The sequence below is a fragment of the Rhinolophus sinicus genome, chromosome 13 (assembly GCF_057876585.1).
Source record: "Rhinolophus sinicus isolate RSI-liver-muscle chromosome 13, RSI-T2T, whole genome shotgun sequence".
Taxonomy (NCBI): Eukaryota; Metazoa; Chordata; class Mammalia; order Chiroptera; family Rhinolophidae; genus Rhinolophus; species Rhinolophus sinicus.
Genome location: NC_142513.1, coordinates 11,741,420 through 11,753,853, shown reverse-complemented (window position 1 = coordinate 11,753,853; position 12,434 = coordinate 11,741,420). Strand labels below are relative to the sequence as shown.

The 12,434-nt window shown below is 54.9% G+C and overlaps 1 protein-coding gene across 2 annotated transcripts in view; it reads right to left on the bottom strand.

Annotated features, from left to right (window-relative positions):
* Nucleotides 1–12,064, bottom strand: part of CDH22 (cadherin 22) — a 123,549-nt gene extending 111,485 nt beyond the window's left edge. Inside the window, exon 1 of one of the 2 annotated variants that reach the window (XM_074317219.2) lies at nucleotides 11,760–12,064. The gene's annotated coding sequence lies outside the window, so the exon portion shown is untranslated. The remainder of the gene's footprint in view (nucleotides 1–11,759) is intronic. The other variant, XM_074317217.2, reaches the window with a different exon arrangement.
* Nucleotides 12,065–12,434: the final 370 nt, after the last annotated feature.

The window sequence follows — 12,434 nt, the reverse complement described above, 5'->3', positions numbered from 1 at the left end:
TCCAAATATTAGCTCACATAATAATCACCACGACCCTGGGGAACAGGGTCTGTGATCATTACCCCCTTTTACAGATGGGGAAACTGAGGTGCTTAAGGCACTTCTGAGAGGTCAGGAATTGAGAGAGGGGCAGGCAGCGTGGGGACCCAAGCCCAGACAGTCTGGCTGGAGAATCCAAGCTCTTGGCTGCTGTCCTAATTCCTCCTGATGGAAGATGGCCTGGCTTGAGTCTTGCCTGATGGCCAGCAGACTCATACAAATCTAACTTTTATTGCTTCATCTTCTTATATGAGGAACCCCTCAAGTGCTTGCCCTGAAGCTCATGCGCCCTCTTTCTGTATATCCTCAGTAGGGGAATGGTGGACACGCAGGTACAGAGCAGGCGGTCAGGAACGTTGTTGATAAGTGATATTCAAAGATAAACACTGGACCTCACAGCCCAACATTCTGAGCTGTCTGTAAAGCAGGGAGGGCACCTTCATTAATTTGGTACCTATTCTGAACAGGTTACTATATGCCCATGACCTCATTTGTTCCCAGTAACAACTCAGAAAGGGACGTCTTACTCTTCCCATCTTACAGATGAGGAAACTGAGTATCAGAGAGTCAAAGGGATTTGCCCAAGGCCACCCAGTCCATATGTATCAGATGAGGATTGGTGCCCAGATCTGTCTGCCTCTACCTGTCATTAGTGTAAGACATAGTTCCTGCACTCAGTGGACCGTCAAAGAGACAAGGCAGGTAACAATGGTTCGTGATGGGCTGAAATGGGGTGCTCAGACTGAATGGATAGAAAAGCTCAGCCCAGGTGGGCAAAGGTCCACAGATAGGAATGGACCTGGGAGCAATTGTTTAGCTGAAGCAGGTGTGTTTTGGGGCTTGGCGGGGGACCGTGTCAGATGGTGGGGCCTCAAATGCCCAGCAGATGGTTTAGAGTGGATGGGTGAGGCCACGGGGAACCATTGCTGGCTCGGGAGCCTCTTTCCTTCCCTCCAGAGGCAGCCTCCCTCTCACGCAGCAGAGCAATTTCCTAAAGCATTTTCCCTAATTTGTGATTGTTTTCCTAACCCAGAAGCAGCCAGAGTCTCCAGCTTCTGTCGGCCCACGAGGGAGGGGAGGGAGGGGAGTAAGCAGAGCAGAGCTGCCAAAGCTGCTGGTCTCCGCCCCCAGGCCAGCCCACTTGGGGACCTAAGAGTCCTTTCATCCCCAAAGCCCCCCAGGGTAGAGAGCAGGCTGTGTGGAGGGGCGTGTGGGATGACTGAGTTGGTGTGGAAACCCAGGGATGGCTTTAGAGCTGGAGCCACTACCCGCAGGCTGACAGCATCTGAGGGAGAGCGAGGTCTGGGCCCCGGATGGGGGTAGCATGAGGGCTCTGCCAGGGGCCAGGAGTACTACCAGCAGGGAGGGGATCTCCATGAGGGAACTGGGCTCAGAGAGGTGAGTGTTCAGAGAGGGAACAGAACTCTGTTAGGAAGAGGTGCTCTGGAAGGGAAGTGTGTGCCAGAGTGGGGCCTGGATCTCCAGGGGTGGGTGGTGCTCAGTGAGGGGATTTGGGGCTCCAGGAGGGGTGGGGGCTCCGTCGAGGGTTAGGGCTCTCGTAAAGGGAGCAAGGGCTCTGTCTGGGGTTCTGGGAGAATGAAACCTCCCTGCCATGAGAAGAGAGGGTCTCCACAAGGAGAGGGGGGTTCAGAGAAGAGGTGAGGCTCTGAGAGAGGGGAATTGTGGCCAGAGGCTCAGTTGGGGCCTGGGATTTGTGAGGAGAATGGGGTCCTGAGGGGACAAAAACTAAAAGGAGAGAACATGGGCTCCGTGAGGAGATCCAGGCTGAATCGAGGGGGTAGAGTCCCTGGGAAGGGTCAGGTCTGTGTAAGAAGCTAGGGGCTCACGAAAAAATGTCAGCTGATGAAGGGATGGGGGCTGAGTGAGAAGAGTAGAGGGGCCCCCCTTCTAAGGGTTGTTTGCAGAATTAAGTGCAGCTATTTCTTCCCAAGCCATCACCTAGGTGCCCTCTTTCAACCTGGCTCACCCTAGACACAGGTTTGTCTCCTTGGCCTCCAGAGTCACCTTCCCCTAAAGTCACCTTCCCCTTCCCCTTGGTCCTCTGCTGCTCCACTCACCCGCCTCCACTTTTCTTCAAGGCAAAGCCCTGAGTCCTTCACTAACTACCCCATAAATGCGCGCGTCTGCACCCATTCCCTTTAAGTCACCTCCAAAGCTTTTGTATCCTGCTCCAGCCCAGACACATTATTAGGTAGGTGACCCCAGACACCAGAGATGATGAGGAAGGTAGGTCGCCCTCCAAGCTACCTCAATCCCGCCAGCTGCAAGTGCAGCCCTTCTCCTCTGCTCTGGCCTGGGAATAGACCTGCAGGCCGCCTTCTATCAGTTTATTGGTCTTTGCTTTAGAGACGTCAAGTCCCCTCTCAAATTTCTCTCTTCTAATCCTGGTCCCTTCCACTGGTTTTTCAAATTACTATATTTGGGGTCAGGCATCTCTAAAAGCTTGCAGCAAGATGTCACCAGAGCCGGGCACATTGTAGGCTCACAGAAATGTATCTTGGATGGATAATGCGTTGGTGGACTCATGGATAAATGAGAGGGGAGAGATGGGCAGTGAGGAAAGAGGTGGTAGTACATGGTAGTGGGTGACGGCTGGATGGAAGGGAGGAGGTGGGTGAAGGGGGGTGGACTGTGGCAGACGAGTGTGTAAATGGAGGTGGGTGGTCAGGCGGATGATGGATGGATGGATGGACGGAGGGATGGACGGATGGCTTAGGATGCTGGATAGATGGATAATCTCCACCAGCATCTCAAGTTTTCCCCCTATGTCCTGAGTATAGGCTCCCCTAACTTGGTTAATGGCACCCCAGTTCTTCCAGACACCCAGGCTTGAGACCTGGTCATATTTCACTTGTCCCTTTCCCTCACCTCCCACAGCAACGTGTCCTGTTGATCCTGTTTCCTCAGGGCCTTCGCCCTCTGGCCCTTTCCTCCATGATCTCATTCAAGTTCCAGCCCCACTTGTCTCATGGACAATTTTGGCTTCTTCTGCTCCTGGCTTCCTTTCTCTTGCCTTCAAGTCCATGCTAACACAATGCCATGAGTGTGCTGTTCCTAAAGCTCAACGCCACTCAGCAACCTCCAGCAGCTCCCTGCTGCCTGCATTGCTCAGAGCGGAGCTCCTTACTTCTGAATCCAGCTGAACCTCCCCTTTCTGGGTGGCTTTAATTCCTCCATGCTCTGGTCAAGCCAGGCAACTGGCTGTCATCCCAAACATTCACCACGCTTCCTCCCCTTCGCTCATGCTGTCCGCACCCCCTGGACTGCCCTCCGTGTCACCTCCACCGGCAGCAATGCCATCCTAGACCTCAACACACAGCTCAAACGCTACCTCCCCCAATGAAATCTTCCAATCCCTTCAACCAGATACAATCAAGTGAGCTACTTCATCAAGACACATTGATTGAGGACCTACTACGTGCCCAGCTGTCTAAAGGGACCTGAGCGCGGAAGAGGGAGGATACAAGATGAGAAAGATACAATATGTGCCTTCAAAGAGACAGCCTGCTACGTAGGTGCACGTGAGTACACACGTGCACGCACACATATACGGAATTCAAAGGAAAAAATAAGGGCAAAGAGTGCAATGGCAGTAGTGAACACTTACAGAGTGTTACTAGGAGCCAGGCACTGTTCTAAGTGCGTTACTTCTACTAACTCATTTAATCCTCTTAGCAAACCTATGAGCTAGGTACAGGTGGGGAAACTGAGGCACAGGGTTGGGCAACTTATCTAAGGTCACTCGGCTAGTAAGTGACAGAGTGAGGATGGGGACCTTGCAGTCTTGCTCCTGGTCTGTGCTCTCAACGGTGGGAAGAGGGTGGACAGAGAAATTCATAAGGCTCTTCCAGATTTCCCAGTCCCCCTCCCCCGCCATGCAATAATCTCCCCCTCTGCCAACCTAGTCCCCTTCCCTTCAAGCCCAGGTGAGAGGCTCATTTGAAAAATGGAAATGAGAATAGTCTAAAGCAGGGGCTAAGAACTCCATCTGCCAGAGAAACGCTGCAGGAGCCTGGGCAAGTTCTCTTCTCCCCCTGGGCCTCCGATATGAGTATATCTATTGCTGGATGGGCCCATCAACCCCCAAAGGCCTTTTCAACTCTAAAATGCATAATCCTAAACATAGCTGCTTTGATGATGGAAGAGGAAACTCAGCGCCTCTTGGCCTCGGGGCCTGGCTACACCTTCCAAGAACTCCCTGTTGTCTGTGAATACACGATGTCAGCCTTGGTTCCTGTGGGCCCCACTGGGAGGCTCGGTCCTATGTCTGTCTGGTCACCTGAATCTGTCGGGCTCATCACTGCCCATCATCTTGTCTGCCCACTGACCTGGATCCATCTGCTTCGGTTACCCATCCATCAGCCTGCCTGGGCCCATCCACCTCGTGTCCCCTGCCTGTCTGGTGTCTGTCACTGTGCCCATCACACACACTGAGTCCCCATCCTGGTCCCCTACTTTGCAAGCACCACAGTGACAACGGACAAGTAGGGTGGGGCCTTCCCTTTTCCTGCTTACAGAGAAGTCCAGTCTTAACATCAGAATCTGCTTTCCAGGAGCCAAACTAATTCTCTGCCATCCGGCATCCTCTCCCTTCCCCAGAGACCCTCCAGCCCTCTCCTCACGGGGCCCAAGGGCTTCTACTTGAGGAATCTGATCAGGGTCACACGCCTCCTGCCAAAAATGTCCAAGTGGTCCCTGAGGAAATCATCAGACAAGAGCGTGGAGATGTATGTACAAGGATGTTCATTGCAGAATTGTTTGTAATCGCAAAGGGTTGGAAACAGCCCAAATGTCCAACAGTGGGGGCTGGTTAAATGAATTATGGTCCAGCCACACAATGGAGAACCAGGCAGCTCTTAAAAAATGATGAGGTAGATGTATATTTATTGAAATGGCAAGACATTCACAATATATTATCGAGTGAAAAAAAAGCAGGTTACAAAGGCATATATAAAGCAAGATGCCATTTTTATTTTTTAAAAATCTATATATGTCAAGAAGGATATGCACTGAAATGGTAGCCAAGTGGTGGTGGGATTGTGGCTAATTAAAAATGCTTTTATATATAAAAAGAAACATACATATCTATGCATATATATAAATTTGCACACATACACACATATGTAAGTCACTCTGGATTGAACACTTCCTACGAGTCCAATGCCACGCTAAGCCCTTTGTCTCTGTAACCTCGTTTACTCTTTCCTGCAACTCGGCATGGTAGGTTCATTAAAACCATTTAACAGATGAGGAAACAGAGGCTCACTGGCCTAATAAGTAGCAGAGCCAGGATTTCAACTTGCGTCTCCCTGGCTGCAGAGATCACGCTCTTAATCAGTAGATTGTCACGTTTCTCATTTTGTATATCGGTAACTTGCCTATTTTAAAAAATAACATATTTGCTTGGTGATAAAGAAAGACAGAAGTTAATAAAACAAGGGAGAAAACCAAGGCAGGTGAACTATACGCAGTAACATGTCCTCTACCTCTGGGATGTTTGGCAGCTTTTTGGCAGGTGTTTCCCATTGGCCTATCCTTCCATCCTTTCATGGGCCCATCTTGGATATTGGGCTGATCCAGTCTGCGAGGGAGGGGCCGGGAAACCCCGGGGAGGATTGGACCTTATATGCTACAGGCTTCGATGCTGCCTGGCCTGAGACGCCCTCCTCAAGTCCAAACTTAATTCAGTGAGATGCTTGTCTTGTGCCATATGCTGCTCATCCCCGGGGAGGCCAAAGTGAAAAAACTTAGCGCTGACCTTCAGGGTCTTTTCCGCCAGCGCTGGGTTTCTCAACCCCTGCACTGTCAACATTTTGAGCTGCATAATTCTTTGTTGTAGGGACTGTGCATCATAGGAGTAGCAGCAGCCCTGGCCTCTACTCACTAGATGCCAGGAGCAGTCTCCTACTCAGTTGTGACAACCAGAAATGTCCCTAGAAATTGCAAGATGTCCCCTCGGGGACAAAAGTGCCACTGATTGGGAACCACGGAGCTAGTGTGGATGATACAGGGCAGGCAGGAAAAAAAAAATCTAAACTAAGTACTACGGGGCTGAGCAGAGAGGGACGTCACATGTTGAATGGGTCAGAGAAGACTTCCTGGGATGCACCTGTCCTTGAAATGCACAGGTCCCTCAAGGTTCTTTTCACTCTCAGACTTATCCTGGGTGATCTCCTTCACCCTGTGGCTTCCGAGATCTACTTCCGGCCTAGAACTCTCAGAGTGGGCCCAGTCATTTCTGCGCAATGGTCCACAGGGCATCCCCACTGTAGGTGCCACCAGCTCCGCACGTGCACTCTGTCCACAGCTGGTCTCCACCTCGTCTTGAAAGCCCTGCTCCTTGCACGACCCACACAGCCTCCCAAGTTAGAAACAGGGACTCCCTCTGTGCCCCATGGCCATGAAGTCTCCCAAACCTGCCCATTCTACTCTTCCACTGCGCAGGCCCAGCTACTAGCAATGCCGGACCCATCTTCCCCACCAACCCATTGTCCACCCAGCGGCAGGGTGAGGTGTCTAAAAGCAAAGCACCGTGCCCGTCCCCTGCTGAGAATCCTCCATGGGTCCCACTGCTCTCAGGATGAAGGCCAAGCCCCTCCTGTACCTTCCAGACCCCCAGGACCTGGCTTCCACCCACCTCGCTGGCTTCACTTCCTGTAACTCCTTTGTCCACACCCATAACCCAGGCTCCATATGTCCCACTTCAGCCAACTGAACTTGCAGTCCCTCTAATATTCTCTCACGTCCAAGGCCTTGGTGCCCTGCACCCCTTGGCCTGGGGCCTCCATTCCCTGTTCCCGCCCCACCTCCTTGATTCCCTAGAGAGTTGCTACTCAGACCTGTAGGTCTCTGTTTAAACTTCACTTCCTCCTGGAAGCCTCTGCTGCCCACCCTCCATTGGCCCTCATCATGGCTCATGAGACTTGTTTGATTGCCTCCTTCCTGGGACCACCAGGTTTCTTCTTGGCTGGGATCCTGTCTGCTTGGTCACCGTTGTTTTTCTAACCTTCAGCACCATGCTTAACACATAGCAAACAATATATATATGTGCAAATCTATTTTAAACTGGATAGCAAATAGATGGATGGATGATCAGACAGACAGATGGATGGATGGATGGATGGATGCAAGGAATAGGTACCATTTGGGCTGAGTCTTTAATGCATTGAAAGCTCTCCAGGGGAATGGTATTCAGGTAGGAGGCAGGTGTGGCTGAAAGCGGGGGTGTGGGATTGGAGGAACAGTGGGAGATAAAGGAGGAGGCAGACGGATCACAAGGACCTTGAATGTCATGGTGCGGAGTCTGGACTTAATTCAGTAGGCGATGGGGAGCCATGGAAGGGTTTTAATCAAGCAAGTGACATGATCCCACCTGCGTTAGAGAAAGATCGCTCTGGCTGCAGCAGGGTTTGCGGTGGGGAGGGGATCAGAGGCTGGGAGGCCAGGAAAGAGGCTGCCACAACGCTTTAGGTAAAGGCAGTGAGGTCTGAGGCAGAGCAGGGATCAAGGGATGGAGAGGAGGGGACAAAAGGCAGAGACTAGGGTGAAATGAATCTGGGGGGATCCAGAATATGTCCCAACAGCCCAGCCACATGCAAGAAAAACCAAGCAGAGGAACAGAGCCTTCAGCCCTGTGGGAACCAACGGACACAAACAGAGAGATAATAACAATAACCAGACTGCTTCACTTGTGGAGCCGTGCTAAGCACCATACATACTCATGCACAGTTTATCTTCACAACAACCCAATCAAGTAGCTATTACTTTTTCCCTGCATTTCACAGAGGAGAAAACAGAGGCTCAGAGAGGCGAAGTAACTTGCCCAAAGTCACACAGCCTTCAAGTCACAAATCTGGGCTGGTCTGACCCCAGTGGCCATACTTTGAATCAGCTGTTCATCTTACACAAAGGAGGGAGCTGGTAGCAAGGGGATGGCTGAAGGCTCCTGGGTGTGATGAGGAAGCAGGAAGTTCTAAGGCTAATCCCAGGGGGATAGCAGGAAGAGGCCTGCTGATGGGAGCACAGAAGGAGATGGAGGGAGGAAGGGAATTCCTCTAGGTTCCTGCACCTCATGTGTTCAGACCCAGACTCACGTATTCAGAAAGGTGTGTCCCTGCTATAAGAGAACTGGGCTAAGGAGTGAGCCCTGTGTAGATTCTTAACCCCAGCTGGGCTACCTTTGTGGGAATTAAAGCAAGACATCCTCCTCTGGGGGCAGGTAGCCCCAAAGGCCCATGGCTACTTAGTATATGAAGACTTTTTCGCAATTTAGAGAAAAGTACCCTTTCCTCCAGAAAGACATAGTCTGGCTTTAGAGCATCTGATTTGTTGTGTGGAGTTTAAGATGGATTCCAGTCCCTACGCTCTTCCTGCACTGAGTTCCCTTGGACGGTCAACGACCTGTCTAACTGTACATGCCAGCCCTGTCTCCAGGCCCCCTGTCCTGAACCTGTTTCCCAGTAGCCACTCTGTCTCATCTTCAATGAGAAAAATGACTCCTCTGGCAGATACATAGAGCTCAGACCATTCCACAGACTTAAGTTTCTTGTTAGTCCTTGCTTCTGCCATAAAAGACAGTTATGCCCATTGCTCTGATGAAAAAGTGGAGGTCAGAGCCTTTCCTGATGGTGGAAAAAAAAAATCTAGGCTTTCTTTGGAGAGACCTGTATCAAAACACAAGTTTCCAGGAAGTAGAGGCCTCTAGTCAAGAGCTCCATCTTAAGGGCACTCTGAGAAGTCCAGGGGGGTGGAGGGTATGTCCACCCTCGCTGGGGGCATGAGGCTTCTCTCCCTGAGCCTGGCCTGAGACCTGGGTCTCCTCTCAGCCTGACAGGGTGATTCCCCTTCTTGTCCTCCTTGGGTTAGCTCCGAGATGGGATGGGTAAGCCCCCAGCCCTGAGGCCCCAGCCCAGGCCCCCTCCTTAGGGTCTCCTCTTCCTCAGGAGCCATCTGACCCCATCCTCAGCTCCCACCCCCTCTAGAGCCGAACTGCACAGGCTGCTGCCTGAGTTATATAAACAGGAATCATCTCTCTCTCTCGCTCAGAATACCTGAGGCTGCATTTCCGAATGGAGCTTCCTGATGGAAGAAAAAAGGGGAGGAAAAAAACCCAGAGAGAGGAGAGGAGATTTAATTGGCTGACTCCGTCGCCCATGTGGTAAATACTGACTGCTCCAAACTTTGCTAACTCGGAGGAGACTGTCTCTCCTGGGGTCCCTGCCCGGTGTCAGCCCAGCTGCCTCTCAGAGGGCTTCAGATCGCAGCCCTTCTGCAAAGGCCTCAGAAAACTCAGAGCCTTGGGAAGCGTCAGGAGAACTGGAAGTCCTGCCTCCAGGCACAATGATTCCAGACCACCAGAAACATCCTGACATCACAGCCACCCCTCCACACACATGTGTTACAGAAGGGCGGTGACTTGCCTGGGGTCATACCCCACCTTTAGGGGCCAAGCTGCACCCTCAGTGTCTGTTATGTGGGTTTCTCCACCAAAGACATTTCAACAGCTTTCCCTGGCACTGGCCCCTGGGAGCATTGGGGGTCTAAGTTAAATACCTCCTCCTGCATTTAAGCAGGCGTCTTCTTATTCTGCTTGCAGTGGGAAAGCAAGAAACTGCTCCATTTCCTCTCGATTTGCTCAACTTATAAGGAGAGTTGGTGAGGCCTGGAAGTCAGGACACCTGAGTTCCCATTCTAGCTCTGGATATAGCTTATTGTGTGACCCAGGCCTCTTTCCAATACTATAACATGGGGTTAAAGACGCGTGCCCAGGTGGTCGCTAATGTGCTCAATCAGCCTCCTCCAGGAGCCAGTTGAGAGGCCACTCAGGAGGGGCAGCTGCCCCTAGGCTGAGAGAGACGTGGCTGGCTTTGCAAAGCAGCTGCCCCAGAGGGGCTGGCAGGGGTGGTTCCAGAGGGGCATGCAGACACCCCAGGAAGCAGTGTTTAAATGTTGGCAATGGCCCTCCCTTCCAGAGGAATCGAAGAAGAGCATCCCAGACACTGGGAAAGGGAGAGAAACAGGGATGGGGTGGAGTGGAGAAGTAGCTGGGGCAGGGAGGAGGGTAAGGGAGAAGTGATTGCTGCAGAGAGAAACTGAGGCTGGCAGGATGGAAGATGAGTGGAGGAGGAAATAGCCCTAGATGGGCATAGACAAAGGACGTGATTGTGCGTACAAAGGCCAAATTCCAGAAAGGGCTGTAGAATAGTAATAATTAAGGGGGACAGAGTGGACATTGACAGACAAGTTAAGGGGGAACTAAGGAGGGACCGAGGGCATGGCGGTCAGGAAAGAGCCATAGATTCCAAGGCAATGGGGATGTTGAGACAGGGTAGTGGCACTGACTAGTGCGGTAAGAAGACTGGACCCAGAACCCCGCTGGCGGGGTCCAGAGAGGGCTGGCAGCCGCCAAAGCCCTCGAATGAGCCGCTACCTGTGCTGGGAGCAGGTTGACCACCCCAGGGACCCGGAAAGAGCTTGACTCAGACCCACGGAAAACGGAGTTGGCTTGCCCAACCCCTGGACAAGAGCGGCGGGAGAGAAGACAAGAGGATTCTTTTCCAAAAGCGTGAGGGTTGGAAGCATTCCGCCGGCTTCAAGCGGCGGTTCCTCTGCCCGCCACCAGGGGGTGCCCCGCAGCTCGGGGAGACCTCGAGGGACTCCGGGTTAGCTCCTCCCGCTGCAGCCCCGACTGGTGGTCTGCAGCCGCGCCCCAGCTGGGGCAGGGGCCTGACAGTGCCAGAGAAGAGGGAGAAGGGGGGTCAGGTACGGAGACGCGAGTGAGACAAGTCCGACCGTGCCACCGCGGGCCACCCAGCATCCAGTGCGCCCACACAATCCATGCCTCCCCTTTCAGCGCCCCGGCCCTCCAGAGTCAGTCCCAAGTGGCGCTCCCTTTGGACGTGAGGCCGTCGGGCCCTATCCTTCTTCCGTAGAGGGTACAGTGTGCCCATAGCTGGGTCCTAGGGAAGAGGGCAGCGCTGCCCCTCGTTCTCCGCGTGTCTGCGGGTTGGCCCGACGGCCCGAGGGCAGCGGGGTGGAGCTGCTAGGGCTGGCGGGGGTCCCCGTGGGCCAGCTCCCCTTTTCCCTCATAGGTGGCCGCAGCCGTGCGTGTCGCCGCGGCTCAAATCGGCCTCTGGATGCCCCCGGACACCGTACGACCTCGCATGTATATAATCGCGCGCACACGCTCACGCCGTGCGGTATTTCCCGGCCCCGGACCCCGCCTCTGGGAGGGGCCGGGTAGCCGAGCCCAGCAGCAAGGGGTGGGGGGCTCCGGGAACACCTGGGTCCCGGCCCCCGTGTAGAGGCCGTGCGCCCCCTCCCCAGACGCTTTCGGTGCCCGGGGTTGGCCCCCGGCTCTGTTACCCCTCGGCCCGCGGGGGTCCCGGAGGCTCCTGGGCGCGCAGCGGGCGGGGTTGGGGGGCGGGTGGGGGCCGCGGGCTCCGGGCCGAGAGGCGGTTCAGCTCCGCGCCGGGGAAAGTTTGGACGTGGGAAACTCCCTCCCTCCCCGCCCCGCCGAGAGGAGGGGGCGCGCGGGGGCCCGGCGTGGGCACCCCGGCTACCCCTGCGGCGGGAGGCTCGCCCCCCCAAACCCGCCGCCTGCCGGGCAGCTTCAGCGGGCCAGGGGGCTCCCTCCGAGATGGGCAGCCTCTCCTCAGCGGCTATCCGGCCGCCCCTCCCGCGGCACCCCGCGCTCTTACCTCGGGGAGCGGCCCGAAGCTCCCCCCAGTCCTGCCGCCTCAGGGCGCTGCGTGGGGCGGGAGCCTGGGCGCCGGCGGGCGGGCGAGTCCAGAGCCCAGCAGCCGCCCAGAGGAGCCAGAGGGAGAGCGGGCGCGAGAGGGGAAGCCGCGGCGGCGTGTGCGCGCGTGTGTGTGAGCGAGAGAGCGAGGGAGTGAGCGAGCGGGAGCGAGGGAGGGTGCGTGTCTGACTAGGGGGGAAGTGTGCAAGGGACGGATCCCTTCCTTCCTCCCGCAGCCTCTGGTGGAGACTCGGAGAATGCAGCGCCCGCCGGGCAGGAGCGCCGCGGCGAGTGGAGCCGCAGGCGACCACCAACCCCCCCCCAAGCTCAGTACCCCGCAGCGGGGGACCCCCGACCCCCTCTACCCGGGTCGCAGCCCCTCCCCCGCCAAGAGTGGTCCGCCTCTCCATCCCACCCCGCGGCCCAGTCCCAGGAAACCCCCGGGGGGCGGTGCCCCTCCTTCCTGCAACCCCAGATCCGCGCGAAGGGAGCGCCCCCAGGAGGGGGACCATCTACCTCCCCACCTGGCAGCTTCCCTGGGGACCCCAGTTTGAGACTCATCCCTTCTCCACTACCTGACTTTACCGCGTCTAAGGTCCCCCATTCCCCCCACTATTATGGAAGCCTGGCTTCAGAG